The 16,438-nt window shown below is 40.3% G+C and overlaps 1 protein-coding gene across 3 annotated transcripts in view; it reads right to left on the reverse strand.

Annotated features, from left to right (window-relative positions):
• The window catches only part of nexmifb (neurite extension and migration factor b), a 667,809-nt gene that overhangs the window by 471,073 nt on the left and 180,298 nt on the right, over positions 1-16,438 (reverse strand). The window lies entirely within an intron of this gene.

Here is a 16,438-nt window from a genome sequence, read left to right on the forward strand (position 1 = left end):
GACACAAGAGAATGCATATACAGTACTACCTATAACACTATTGTTGCTGTTGTAGCTGTGAGCCACACATCCTCTTTTAACAGATGTGTGCGTAGGAGTAAGTAAGAGCGAGATTACTGTTAGACTGTGAGAGCACGTACATGGAACATAATATTGCCCCTGGCAGGAAAAAAGCCACACAAAAGTTTAGACTCATGCAAATGTAGCATCTAACTTGGCTAAACCAACTTTGAGATAAATGCTCTAAAAAAGGGAGGAAGAGAAAGACGAAGTCAAGACTGCTCAGAGTCATTATGCACGAATGCAAGAGCAGGACGGACAACAAACTTGTCAATAAACGGAGGTTGAGTCACTTTTGTCAATAGTTTTTTTTATTTAAATTCTTGTCACACTTGCAGATTGTACTAACAGTGGCTTAGAAGGACCATGGCTCATTAACAATTGTAGTTGTGCATCACTGATCTCTACCTAGTACCTCATAAGGGACCATTCATTTTTGATAAACCTATTTTAATCTCATGTGCATGATGGAACATCCATTTCCCATTATGGGGTTTGATTTCAGTTTTAATTATCGTTAAAAAAACCCCTTACAATTACATAATAAGCTACAGTCGTGGTCAAAAGAACATAATATCATGGCTGTCTTGAGTTTCCAATCATTTCTACAACTCTTATTTTTCTGGAGCACATACTTGTTTGTGAGGCCTTTAATCCCAGAAACACCATGCCTACCGTTAAGCATGGTGGTGGTAGTATCATGCTCTGGGCCTGTTTAGCTGCCAATGGGACTGGTGCTTCACAGAGAGTAAATGGGACAATGAAAAAGGAGGATTACCTCCAAGTTCTTTAGGACAATCTAAAATCATCAGCTCGGAGGTTGGGTCTTGGGTGCAGCTGGGTGTTCCAACAGGACAATGACTCCAAACACACGTCAAAAGTGGTAAAGGAATGGCAAAATGAGGCTAGAATTAAGGTTTTAGAATGGCCTTCCCAAAGTCCTGACTTAAACGTGTGGACAATGCTGAAGAAACAAGTCCATGTCAGAAAACCAACAAATTTAGCTGAACTACACCAATTTTGTCAAGAGGAGTGGTCAAAAATTCAACCAGAAGCTTGTGGACGGCTTCCAGAAGCGCCTTATTGCAGTGAAACTTGCCAAGGGACATGTAACCAAATATTAAAGGCCTATTGAAAGCCACTACTACCGACCACGCAGTCTGATAGTTTATATATCAATGATGAAATCTTAACATTGCAACACATGCCAATACGGCCGGGTTAACTTATAAAGTGCAATTTTAAATTTCCCGGGATATATCCGGCTGAAAACGTCTCGGTATGATGACGTTTGCGTGTGACGTCACGGATTGTGCGGACATATTGGGACAGCATTGTGGCCAGCTATTAAGTCGTCTGTTTTCATCGCAAAATTCCACAGTATTCTGGACATCTGTGTTGGTGAATTTTGCAATTTGTTTAATGAACAGTGAAGACAGCAAAGAAGAAAGCTGTAGGTGGGATCGGTGTATTAGCGGCTGGCTACAGCAACACAACGCCGTCCGCCGCCGCGCCGCTGTCCTCACCGGTGTCCTCACCGGTGTCTGGGTTGACTTCCTCCGTCTCCGGGCCGCCGACCGCACCGATGATCGTGGTGAAGTCCTCCGTCGCGCCGTCGATCGCTGGAACGCAGGAGAGCATGGATGAGGGCTGACATAGGTGGAGAGCTAATGTTTTTAGCATAGCTCTGTCGAGGTCCCGTAGCTAAGTTAGCTTCAAAGGGGTCATTAGCAACAGCATTGCTAGGCTTCGCCAGGCGGGACAGCGTTAACCGTGTGGTAACAGGTCCAGGGTTTGGTTCGGTGTCTCCTGAGAGTAGAAGTAATAGTAGTATTGTTGATCTTGGGCCGTACTTATCAAGCTTCTTAGAGTGCCATTTTACACTTAAGTCCTGAGAATTTGCGAAATTTAGTCCTACTCTCAAACTTAAGAATAAAAGCTTTTTATCAACGTTCTTAAGTCTAAGAATCACTCCTACTCTCCACGATATTTAAGAGACCTTCAGAGGTGTCTTAAGTGGTTAGGAGTTGCCAGCAGGGGATGGCACTGAGGCGAGAGAGACGTGCGCGAACGTTCAGGGAACGGAACAATGTTTTTTTTTTTTTGATGACGAGCAGCTGATCAAACGGTATCGTTTAGACAGAGCGGATATTATTTTTGTCACAGATTTAATACTTTTCGATTCCTTGTTGATTTCTGCATGTGTCTGCAGTGGGCTAGTATATATAGAGCCACCCACACCAGTTTCAAATTAGTTGCCTAATTAATGAATTGGAAAGAAAATGTTATGACAGTAGCGTATGTGTGTGGCCGTGAGGTGAGTGACGTCAGTGAGTGTGTGGGCGATAGAAGAGAGGGAGCGGTAGCGTGAGTGCCGGCGGGGACTAGTTTGTTTTGTATTATTTTGTAGTTTATTGTCAAAATATACACTCCCATTGTCCACTTAAATATTTCCAAGATATTTCTTTATTCTTAGACAACGGATTCCCTTCCGTGATTGGTCATTTCTATGGACACAGAAATGACGTAATCTAAAATTCCGTTTACGGCACATAGTAATGTCGTAATTCAGCTCTGAGTGTGACACTTAAGATTCAGTCCTACACTTCGCTGAAAGTGTGAGTAAGACGCTTGATAACTAACTTTTAAGTGCAGCTTTCAGCGAAGAGTTTATTTACTCTTAAGTCAACTCTTAGCAGACTTCTTAGGAGTAATTCTAAGAAGCTTGATAAGTACGGCCCCTTGTGTCTATCCTTCCAGTCAGGGGCTTATTTCTTCTGTTTCAAACTGCAGTTAAGCACAATGCTATCACGTTAGCTCCCAAGCTAAAGTGCTTCGCCGATGTATTGTCGTGGAGATAAGTCACTGTGAATGTCCATTTCGCGTTCTCGACTCTCATTTTCAAGAGGATATAGTATCCGAGGTGGTTTAAAATACAAATCCGTGATCCACAATAGAAAAAGGAGAAAGTGTGGAATCCAATGAGCCCTTGTACTTAGCGAAAAAAGATACATCCTGGCGTCCTGCACTGCACTCTAATCCTTCACTCTCACTTTCCTCATCCACAAATCTTTCATCCTCGCTCAAATTAATGGGGTAATCGTCGCTTTCTCGGTACGAATCGCTCTCGCTGCTGGTGGCCATGATTGTAAACAATGTGCAGATGTGAAGCGCTCCACAACCTGTGACGTCACGCTACTTCCGGTACAGGCAAGGCTTTTTTCATCAGCGACCAAAAGTTGCGAACTTTATCGTCGATGTTCTCTACTAAATCCTTTCAGCAAAAATATGGCAATATCGCAAAATGATCAAGTATGACACATAGAATGGACCTGCTATCCCCGTTTAAATAAGAACATTTCATTTCAGTAGGCTGTATGTATACTTTTGACCCAGCAGATTTGGTCACATTTTCAGTAGACTCATAATAAATTCATAAAAGAACCAAACTTCATGAATGTTTTTTGTGACCAACAAGTATGTGCTCCAATCACTCTATCACCAAAAAAATAAGAGTTGTAGAAATGATTGGAAACTCAAGACAGCCATGACATTATGTTCTTTACAAGTGTGTGTAAACTCTTGACCACGACTGTATGTGGCATTCATCTGTCAGTTTCAAAGGCGCTCAGCCCCAGCTGGTTCTGCTTCTGAAAACTCATCATTTAATTTGACAATAATCCCTGTCTCTTCATCTCGATATTTGACAGTGCAACTCTACTTTTATTACTATGTCCCTTTCTTTCTGCCCATCTAATGACTTGCAATCGCCATCTGCTTCCCTCTCCAGGTGCTGCAAGCACACCCATCTGGCGGGTCTTCAAGGAGGTGCCAAGGATTTCTCACTCATCAGGTGTGTGTGATAACTGTGTGGGTGTTTCACTCGGAATGTCACTGGCACCTAACACGGTGTTCCTGATGCATATAGTCTATAGATAAATGGATAGTGCTTTATTGATTCCTTCAGGAGAGTTGCATCAGGAAAATGTAATATATATATATATATATATATATATATATATATATATATATATATATATATATATATATATATATATATATATATATATATATATATATATGTAAAAATAAATAAATAATACAAATAATAAATATATCACATGGGGCGGTGTGGCTCAGATAGTAGAGCTGCCGTGTCAGCAATTTGAGGGTTTCAGGTTCGATTCCAGCTTCCGCTATCCTTTGGGCAAGACACTTTACCCACCTTGCGCTTAGTGCCACCACCCACATAGCTTGAAAGTAGATCATGGGTTTCACAATGTAACACTCTTTGAGTATTGAGATGAAAAAGTGCTATATAAAAATAATTAACTTCACATATCACAACATACAGTGCATTGGGAAAGTATTCACGGTGCTTCACCTTTTCCACATTTTGTAATGCTATACAGCAGGGGTGTCAAACTCAAATACAGAGTGGGCCAAAATGTAAAACTGAACAAAGCCGCGGGCCAAGGTTGAACAAATTAACCTTTTAATAGGGACCCAAACAAGTTTTGCATTGAATATTGAACAAGCAAGGCTTATATAACTTTAGAGTGACATGCAAAATCGAGTTTCAAATACAAATAATAATAATTAAAAAATATCAATGGCATATCAAATACAATTCAAATAAAAATTGAATGCCTCTTTTCTATTTGCAGCCCTCTGAGGTAAATATCAACATTAACTTTTTCCACAGGCTAATACATTTGAAAATAAAATAACAATGAATAAACCAACCATTCTGGACTTTAAACTGCTCAGTTTGCAACACACTGAAATATGACTTACTTCACCAATTATTATTATTAAATTCTTACTATTATTTATTTATTTACTTTTATTGTGATTACTTATGGAGTTTATTGTGAAAAAATTGTGAACAGGAAGTGAACAAAAAGTTTTGCAACTGTTATGTAAAGAAAAGGGGTAGGATTAAATAAGCTCTGCTTCTTCCTACTCCTTTTCGAACATGTTGAAAAGAGAAACTGGAAATTGTGATGTATCATGTTGTATGCTTGCATGTTCGAAATAAACTCAAACTCAAACTCAAACTCAAACTCACTGATCTAATCTGATGTGCCCAAGCCCGATACCTGCCATATTTTCTTGGATGCTAGTTCATTAATGTCGGGGCTCAGGCTTTGAGCTGAGGCAACCTTCATTATCGAACAAAGGTGTTCATCAGTCATTATATCTCGTAGTCCACCCGGACCACAGTCTTGGGGGCGTGCCTTAAAGGCACTGCCTTTAACGTCCTCTACGAGCTGTCGTCACGCCCGCTTTTCATCCATTCTAACAACGTGCCGGCCCAGTCACAAGATATGTGCGGCTTCTGTACGCACACACGAGTGAATGCAATGCATACTTGATCAACAGCGATACAGGTTACACTGAGGGTGACCATATAAACAACTTTAACACTGTTACAAATATGCGCCACACTGTGAACCCACACCAAACAAGAATGACAAACACATTTCGGGAGAACATCCGCACTGTAACACAACATAAACACAACAGAACAAATACCCAGAACCCTTTGCAGTACTATTTCTTCCGGGATGCTACAAAATACACCCCCTGCTACCACCAAACCCCCAAAACGGCAGCATAGTGGGGACTGTGGAGTTTAATACTGGACAGTCCAGAGGTACGGCACAGCGACACGATAAGTGTAACAAAGTTATGACAAACCTGTTTGAATAATGCATGGCCTGCAGTGCTATATGTTAGCTACAAACCGTAGTATGAGCTTGGCCTACTAGCTAACAAGGTACAAAACCCAAAACCAGTGAAGTTGGCACGTTGTGTAAAAATAGAATACAATGATTTGCAAATCCTTTTCAAATTATATTCAATTGAATAGACTGCAAAGACAAGATATTTATGATCAAACGGAGAAACTACATTTTTTTTTGCAAATAATCATTGACTTAGAATTTAATGGCAGCAACACATTGCAAAAAAGTTGGCACAGGGGAATTTTTACCACTGTGTTACATGGCCTTTCCTTTTTAACAACACTCAGTAAACCTTTAGGAACTGAGGAGACCATTTTTTAAAGCTTTTCAGGTGGAATTATTTCCCATTCTTGCTTGATGTACAGCTTAAATTGTTCAACAGTCCGGGGGTCTCCCTTGTGCTATTTTAGGCTTCATGTTGCGCCACACATTTTCAATGGGAGACAGGTCTGGACTACAGGCTGGCCAGTCTAGTACCCGCACTCTTTTACTATGAATCCAGGCTGTTGTAACACGAGGCTTGGCATTGTCTTGCTGAAATAAGCAGGGGCGTCCATGATAACGTTGCTTGGATGGCAATATATGTTGCTCCAAAACCTGTACGTACCTTTCAGCATTAATGGCGCCTTCACAGATGTGTAAGTTACCCATGCCTTGGGCACTTATACATCCCCATACCATCACAGATGCTGGCTTTTGAGCTTTTGAACTTTGCACCTATAACAATATGGATGGTTCTTTTCCTCTTTGTTCCGGAGGACACGACGTCCACAGTTTCCAAAACCAATTTGAAATGTGGACTCGTCAGACCACAGAATACTTTTCCACTTTGCATCAGTCCATCTTAAATGAGCTCGGGCCCGGCGAAGCCGGTGGCGTTTCTGGGTGTTGTTGATAAATGGCTTTCGCTTTGCATAGTAGAGTTTTAACTTGCACTTACAGATGTAGCAACGAACTGTAGTTACTGACAGTGGTGTTCCTGAGCCCATGTTGTGATATCCTTTACACACCGATGTCGCTTTTTGATGCAGTACCGCCTGAGGGATCTAAGGTCCGTAACATCATCGCTTACGTGCCATGATTTCTCCAGATTCTCTGAACCTTTTGATGATATTACGGACCGTAGATGGTGAAATCCCTAAATTCCTTGCAATAGCTCGTTGAGAAATGTTGTTCTTAAACTGTTCGACAATTTGCTCACGCATTTGTTCACAAAGTGGTGACCCTCTCCCCATCCTTGTTTGTGAATGACTGAACAGGCTGATTCCCAATCAGCCTGTTCACCTTTGTGTTGTTCCAAATAAGTGTCTGATGAGCATTCCTCAACTTTTTCAGTCTTTTTTGCCACTTTTTTGAAACACGATGCAGGAACCAAATTCCAAATGAGCTAATATTTGCAAAAAATAACAAAGTTTTCCAGTTCGAATGTTAAGTATCTTGTCTTTGCAGTCTATTCAATTGAATATCGGTTGAAAAGGATTTGCAAATCATTGTATTCTGTTTTTATTTACGATTTACACAACGTGCAGACTTCACTGGTTTTGGGTTTTGTACTTGAAATAGTACATCATAGTACATGTTTTTCTTAGTGGAAAAAACATGAAGTAGAGAGAGGCATGACATCAGTGGTTTATTAGTTGTCTCGCCACCTTGACTATTTTGCTCGGTCATCCAATGTCCTCCTTTGCTCAGGACGTACATCAACTCTCGTAGTAAATACAAGCTTTTTAAGGGATTTTTTTTTTTTTTTTTTTTTTACTGAAGCAGAAACCGGGGACCTTGCAGTGTGGCTTTATAAACACCTCACATAAATTACAGCATTGAAATTCCTCACTGACTTTTGAGAAGAAGCGGGACAGCAGTGAAGGTTGCCAGGGGCGCACTGAGGCAAACACATTCGCCTGGCGATACGGCATCATGCAAATGCCAAGAGGGAGGACACTGAGGAATTCTGTCAAGAAATGATCCCGGAGGGCATCTGCGGGTTGCCATGACTACAGCTCTAAGTGTAGCCGGTGTGGATGGAGAACGGGTGGGTGGATGCAAATGGCGATGTGGCCGCAGCAACAGGAGAAGGGCCTCGCCACATCCTCTCTGATCCCGCTAGCATCACCACTGGTCAGAGCACCTGGTGCCACCTCCGACCTTTCCGTACCAGCCTGCAGCAATAAAGGACATTTACTTATTTTCACCCCCAGGCCCGACAGTTTTATCATAATTAGCTTAAGTGGGGGGGCACTGCATCACAACAAATACGGTAACTGCAGTGCAGAATAGGCTCCGTTCCAATGTGATCAGTGTTGATCACGACAAGGTGACTTGGCAGGGGCCACCTAACGATTAATCGCACACCTAATGTGTCTGATGCTGTAATTTTGCAAAGAAACAACACAACATTAAAATGGTGAGTGTTGCTGTATTTAAAAGAAACTGCTGCGTAAATTATGTGATACCAAATAGGGATTTTTTTCAGATTGAATTCCGATCCCATACTTTTGACATGGGATTATAAAACTAGAAAGGTTTTCCAGCAATTGACTAAAATAATTTTTGTAAAGCTTTTATAAAGGAACCCGCCCCGAGAGATCTGGGGCCGTATTTACCAAGCGTCTTAGAGTGCCATTTTACACTTAAGTCCTGAGAATTTGCGAAATTTAGTCCTACTCTCAAACTTAAGAATAAAAGCTTTTTATCAACGTTCTTAAGTCTAAGAATCACTCCTACTCTCCACGATATTCAAGAGACCTTCAGAGGTGTCTTAAGTGGTTAGGAGTTGCCAGCAGGGGATGGCACTGAGGCGAAAGAGACATGCGCGAACGTTCAGGGAACGGAACAATGTTTTGTTTTTTTGATGACGAGCAGCTGATCAAACGGTATCGTTTAGACAGAGCGGATATTATTTTTGTCACAGATTTAATACTTTTCGATTCCTTGTTGATTTCTGCATGTGTCTGCAGTGGGCTAGTATATATAGAGCCACCCACACCAGTTTCAAATTAGTTGCCTAATTAATGAATTGGAAAGAAAATGTTATGACAGTAGCGTATGTGTGTGGCCGTGAGGTGAGTGACGTCAGTGAGTGTGTGGGCGATAGAAGAGAGGGAGCGGTAGCGTGAGTGCCGGCGGGGACTAGTTTGTTTTGTATTATTTTGTAGTTTATTGTCAAAATATACACTCCCATTGTCCACTTAAATATTTCCAAGATATTTCTTTATTCTTAGACAACGGATTCGCTTCCGTGATTGGTCATTTCTATGGACACAGAAATGACGTCACCTAAAATTCCGTTTACGGCACATAGTAATGTCGTAATTCACCTCTGAGTGTGACACTTAAGATTCAGTCGTACACTTCGCTGAAAGTGTGAGTAAGACGCTTGATAATTAACTTTTAAGTGCAGCTTTCAGCGAAGAATTTATTTACTCTGTCAACTCTTAGCAGACTTCTTAGGAGTAATTCTAAGAAGCTTGATAAGTACGGCCCCTGGGGCCGTATTTATCAAGCGTCTTAGAGTGCCATTTTACACTTAAGTCCTGAGAATTTGTGGAATTTAGTCCTACTCTCAAACTTAAGAATAAAAGCTATTTATCAACTTTCTTATTTCTAAGAATCACTCCTACTCTCCACGATATTTAAGAGACCTTCAGAGGTGTCCTAAGTGGTTAGGAGTTGCCAGCGGGGGATGACACTGAGGCGAGAGAGACGTGGCCGAACGTTCAGGGAGCGGAAGGATGTCCTGGCTTTGTTTGATGACGAGCAGCTGATCAAACGGTATCGTTTAGACAGAGCGGGTATTATTTTTGTCACAGATTTAATAATTTTCGATTCCATGTTGATTTCTGCATGTGGCTGCAGTGGGCTAGTGTATATAGAGCCACCCACACCAGTTTCAAATTAGTTGCCTAATTAATGAATTGGAAAGAAAATGTTATGAGAGTAGCGTATGTGTGTGGCCCTTTAATAGGTGACAGCATGTGAGGTGAGTGACGTCAGTGAGTGTGTGGGCGAGAGAAGAGAGGGAGCGGTAGCGTGAGTGCGGGCGGGGACTAATTTGTTTTGTGTTGGATTGACTGTGTGCAAGCAATCAATAAAGCAAGATTTGCAACTAATGGCCGGACTCATCATTCACCCTAAAGTCGTCCGCTGTGGAGACCCAAAGTGAAGGGTGTTGCCCCGAGCATACATCGGCCCTGGAGAAGTGTCTCCCCTGCGCTCTTCGACTACGGTCTGGGAGCAGGAAAGGTGCAACAAAAAGGAAACATTAATTTTTAAATCATTGCCAATATTGTTTGTTTGTTTTGTATTATTTTGTAGTTTATTGTCAAAATATACACTCCCATTGTCCACTTAAATATTTCTAAGATATTTCTTTATTCTTAGACAAGGGATTCCCTTCCGTGATTGGTCATTTCTATGGACACAGAAATGACGTCACCTAAAATTCCGTTTACGGCACATAGTAAGGTCGTAATTAAACTCTGACACTTATGATTCAGTCCTACACTTCGCTGAAAGTGTGAGTAAGACGCTTGATAACTAACTTTCCTGGGGTCTCTCCTCCAGGATGGAGCTATCACTTTTGCATTCCGAAGTCTGAATTTGTTGCCTCTTTTCGCGAGAGAGTTACCCTTGTCCATATGCGATTGTCCAACTAAGGCTCCTTAATTTATTATGGACTCAACCATTATTTACTTAAACCTGGTGATTGGCTTTCTCCAAGTTGAATATAAACTTTCACCATATGTTGAACATAATATGAGTCAATTAATTCACTTCATTAGCATGAATACATCTTTAGAACTAGACTAGATCTGACCAATCTAAGTCTATGAGCATGAACTGATGAAGCCTACACGGATGAGCGGAGAAACGTCTTCTAAGACAAACCAAACAGTCCAGTTGCCATCGATTGAATGCCCCGAAATCTCTAGACCCCGAAGGTAAGTCGACTTAAATATACAGTATTTAGGACCATTCAGTATAAGATGCACAAAATATTTCATCCATTCATCCAAGGATCTATATTTTGATATGACATTTTTTCTATAGCCCAAATAGAAAAACGTGAAACTGACAAGAAATATGACACATTTGAAAAGGATTCGACACAATCCCACCTTGTTGCCAGGCAATGGCCACATACCATGATTATTAATGACCCTTGCTTACTGCATACTTATTAACACACGGGGTCTTCACACGCTCACGTGCATCATTTGAATGTGCATGCACCTGAATTGTAATGCTCTGAGAGTAATGATGTCAAACTCATTAAAGTAACAGTGCAATTATTAGCGTCATTTTCTTTGAGGCTCATGAGGATTGGGTCAAGTTCTCCGGATTTAATTGATTGATCTGACAGTATAACCTCTATTACTTGCTGGCCTTAGGAATAATGGGGCACATGAGAACAATTTACTTCCTGAGTTACCGTAGATACAGAGGAAAGTGTACTTTCCCCTTGTTACGACCTCCCATGATCGCGGTAGTTATGACCCCAAGTTGCGGGGACAGGAGACAATGTGCAAGTAATAAAAGTATTCAATTGCAAAACCCTTAGGACGAGTACAGCAGGGAAGTGCGCGAGAAGCATAGCAAAGATTGACAGTTAGCAAACACACAATTACTATGATCCAGCCCTGTTTGAAGGGCAGGGCTGACATATGAAGAAGCCCTATTTGGCAACCCGGAACAGGTGTGACCAGATTGCCAATCAGACACAGGTGAGGGAGAAAGCGCTAAAGCCACAGGAAGTGGAACAAAAATAAAAGCTGGAAAGGAAACAAACAGAGAAAATAAGGAAACAGAAGGTGAAGTCAGATCTGTTGTTACAGATCACGACAGCCTTCGGAGTGTTGTGTACTATGACATCACAAATGAGGCAAACCTTTCTTTAAATACTACACATCTCTTTATAAACAGTATGTTGATTACATTTTAAAATATAAACTCCCTTTTAAAAATGTGGTTTATTTATTAGCCGTCAAGTTTTCAAACAGTCATTGGAAAATGAGGCTACGTTACCACCATACTTGCCAACCCTCCCGATTTTCCCAGCAGACTCCCGAATTTCAGTGCCCCTCCCGAAAATCTCCCGGGGCAAACATTCTCCCGAATTTCTCCCGATTTCCACCCGGTCAACAATATTGGGGGCGTGCCTTAAAGACACTGCCTTTAGCGCCCTCTACAACCTGCCGTCACGTCCGCTTTACCTCCATACAAACAGCGTTCTGGCCCAGTCACATAATATATGCGGCTTATACACACACGAGTGAATGCAAGGCATACTTGATCAGGTCACACTGAGGGTGGCCGTATAAACAACTTTAACACTGTTACAAATATGCACCACACTGTGAACCCACACCAAACAAGAATGACAAACACATTTCGGGAGAACACCCGCACCGTAACATAAACACAACAGAACAAATACCCAGAATCCCTAACTCTTTAGATTAGATAAAAAAATAATACTTTATCTGACCTTCTCCTGTATTTCCTCAGACCACGTAAAAATGCCAGACTGAGTTTTAGCGGCTAATCCAACTTTTTGCTTACTGGTCCACATTGTTGTTGACAAATAAACACGGAAGCATTTATTTTACAGACATCAGAGCAGGCGGGGGGAAGGCATGAAACAACAGTCTCACAGCCCGAAGCAAAGGGGGAGGGGGCTGGCCAACAGCGTGTACTAGCAATTCACACTAAAGTACGTCCACCATACTGCAAAACAAAGCGTTCTGAAGTAACCCAAAGTGTGTGCAAGCTCACGCCCAAATGCATGAACTGTCATGAAAGGTTTGGACTTTATCTTGTGTTCCAGTGATTTGTTGTTTCCTGTTCAGTGGTCTCATTTTTTGTTTCGACTTTCCTGTGTGCTTACCGTGTCTGCCACCAAGCGCTGGCTCCCACACCTGTCCCTGATTGGCAGCCGGGACACACATGTTTCTGATTGCCAATCAGAGGTGTTCCTACATAATCCAGCCCTGTCCCTTTGAACTGAGCTGGAACATTGCCTGTGTTCTGTTTAGTGCGCTTGTACCCTGATTTGCTTTGTCCCTGTATAGCCTCCGATGCACTTCCCAGCTGCACTAGCTTATGGTTTTTTGTATATTAAAAACATCTTTACCTGCCCGCTGTTCTCTGCATCTTGGGGTCAGGCTGCAAGCAAGACTTCCCTAATTGTGACATGAACCGTACGATTTGACGCCTTGGCATTGTTTAACACAGGGGTGTCCAAACTTTTTCCACCGAGGGCCGCAAATGGAAAAATTAGAGCATGTGGGGGCCATTTTGATATTTTTCATTTTCAAACTATAACAAAATATATGGATTTTTTTGTATTTATTTTACCTTTAGGGGTCCCGGGGACCATAAAGGGTCTCAGTTATTAAAATGTTAAAAATAAGTCTAATTTGTATTATTTTTTATTTAACGCTTACAGTAAATCTCTATATCAACTTAAAAAAAAAAAAAGGTTTTATGGCTTTTCTGTCAAAAACAACTTTGTTTTTTATAGTGAAACTGAAAAATGCAGTATTTAGTAATTAGAGCCCTAAAATATAAATAATGCAGGACACCATTGATTTTAATTATTTAATATTTTTGAGTCATCACAGTGAAAAGATAAATAAAATACCACTAAATATATTTGGGATCCAAAAGGTTCCCCACTCATAAAATGATACATTTTTATTATTATTTTTTTTTTGACTTTCATCACTTAAGTTACGAGATCAACTTCAGATATATCTGTCGATTTTACGTTTGAACTATTATTTTGTTTGTTTTATGCTCTTTTGTCAAAGAAAACTTTGTTTTTATATGGCAACTACACAATAAATGCAATATTTACCACATAAAACATTTTAAAGTTAAAATTTTGAACTAATTGGAGCTTTGAAAATAAGTAATTATAACATGGATTTTTTGTCATTATTTTGTTTTTTGAGCAGTGGCAAAAAAAGAAAGAAAGACAAAAGAAAAAAAAAAACAGCCTGCATGGCAGCTTTTGTGTCAACATTGCAACTTTTTCTCGTTAGATTTCACCTCATTCCACTTTTTTTAATGTTCATTTTTATTTTTTGCAATAGCATTTCCAGAATGTGTGGCGGGCCGGTAAACAATTAGCTGCGGTTCGCAAATGGCCCCCGGGCCGCACTTTGGACACCCCTGGTTTAACACAACTATCCAACTTTACAGATGACTGAAGTGCTGATATCCACCAAACCTAACGCCCCCGCCCCAACCCCCTCCACATCCCACCCCCCGGATTGTGAATAATGTAAATAATTCAATGTATATACTCTGATGATTAACTTGTGTGATGACTGTATTATGCTGATAGTATATATCTGTACCATGAATTGATTAACGCGGACACCGACTTAAACAAGTTGAAAAACTTATTCGGGTGTTACCATTTTGTGGTCAATTGTACGGAATATGTACTGTACTGTACAATCTACTAATGAAAGTTTCAGTCAATCAATCAATCAATCAATACAGATATCGGTCTGCTTCTGGCAAAAAAAATAGTTTTGAGTTACATTGGCTTGTATCTGATATAAATTAAATTACAAGCAGTTCTACTTGTGCGATGCTTGACAGCCAGTTAACATCTAAATGTCCTCCAATAAGCCCACAAGGTTGCTCTTTTCTAGTATTTTTGTGAAGTTATTTACAAAAAAAAACAAAACATGGTAGGCTATAGGCTGCAAAACGCTCGCAGCTACACAACAGCTAAGCACACAATAGCACACCAGCTAGACATAACGTGAAAAGTGTCATTAATTAACCAATAATGCAGTCTAAAACATGAGATTTGTCAATATAAATACGTATCAAATTAGTCTAGTTGCACAATTACGTACATATACAAAGTCTCCAAGGTAGAAACATATTTGAAAGTATCCAAGTATTGTGACAATCAGGTGTTGCCAAAAAAAATACAAAATACCACTCCACTTCAATTTAAGACAGCATACATCGATTCCACACAGATAATAAAGGATAAGGTAATATTGTTCATAAATGTTTCTAACATTCCATAAGACATAGTAATAAAAGTATGTACTATGATTCGTGCGGATATCGTATCAGATCAATATCAGGTCAATACTCAAGTCACCAATATTTGTACCGTATCAGAAGTGAAAATGTCGTATTGAGACTTCCCCAGTTAATACCCCTCTCACAGTGTCAATCAAATTGTCAAACCTGCTATTCTTCTGACATGCAGGTGTACCTAATGTTGAGGCCAATGTGTGTCTTCTGTATGAACTCATTTTGCATATCAATGTGCTCCATTCATCCACAGAGACGTCCTCTGTGGGCACTGCGGAAGTGTTGCCAACATTTTGCATCATAGAGAAAATCCCCGAATCTGCACAAAATCGTTTTTTTTTCCGGGGATGAAAGAAGAGACACAATCCTGTCCCTGGTGAAATGAGCCTCTCTCGGACAAAGACTTTGCCTGTCCTACGTCAGGCCCCCGGAACCCCAGTAGCAGCAGGTATGTCCCAACATGATTGCCGCTGTCTTTTCAATAGGCTGCGGACAAACCTCACAAAAAATATCCTGCGAGGATTTTGTGATTTTTGGCGTTCAAATTGAGCCATCTCCAGATTGTCTAATCCTCTGCCCTGCACACTCTCACATAAACACAACCACTTCACTCTGTTGCCAAAAAGATGACTGATATGAATATAACAATCAGTTTGCCTCATGACATTTCCTTGTGTATTTTTTTTTGTTTTTATCTTCGGGATTGGATTATTAAAAACTCCAGGCTGTCTTTAAAATGAAAATACATTGTGTCTGTTTCCACCGTTTCCTGCAAATGGAGTTTTCCCCATTTCTTAATCAAGCACACCACTTTGCATCCAATCTTCTTGTAATGCTGTCCAGCAGTTGAAACATGCCAGCTCACTTGACATGTTGTCTGCACACACAAACAGTCAAAAGAATATTTGTGCATTTGCACATTTTGTCTCTGTGTTGGTTTGCTGGCTATCCTGTCACCATGCACCCTCTCGTTAAACAAATGGCCTCCCCCACAAGACCAGATGACATTTACTTTGGGCTGCAGCTTGCAACCCAGACACGTCCTCTGATTAATTCCTCTTTCAATAATGCCATTTTTTTCTGGTCTCCTTTATTTAGAAAAGTATCAAAATACATTTTGGTACCGGTACCAAAATATTGGTATCGGTACAACCCTAATCCTAATAGACAAATTAAAATGATTTGGCATTAAAGGGGTGGTTTTCAATTTGGCGAAAAGCTTTTTGATCAACAGGATGTGAGGCTGTAGGACAGGGGTGCTCACACTTTTTCTGCAGGCGAGCTACTTTTCAATTGATCAAGTCGCGGGGATCCACCTCATTCATATATATAATTTATATTTACTTATTTATGAAATATATGTTTTTGTTAAAGTTAAAGGTGTTTAATGATAATGCAAGCATGTTTAACACATATAGTTAATATTGTTAATACATTAAAGGTCTTTAATGATAATACAATAATGTTTAATACATATAGTTAATATTGTTAACAAGTTAAAGGTGTTTAAAGATAATGCAAGCATGTTTAACACATATAGTTAATATTGTTAACAAGTT

The sequence above is a fragment of the Entelurus aequoreus genome, linkage group LG04 (assembly GCF_033978785.1).
Source record: "Entelurus aequoreus isolate RoL-2023_Sb linkage group LG04, RoL_Eaeq_v1.1, whole genome shotgun sequence".
Lineage (NCBI taxonomy): Eukaryota > Metazoa > Chordata > Actinopteri > Syngnathiformes > Syngnathidae > Entelurus > Entelurus aequoreus.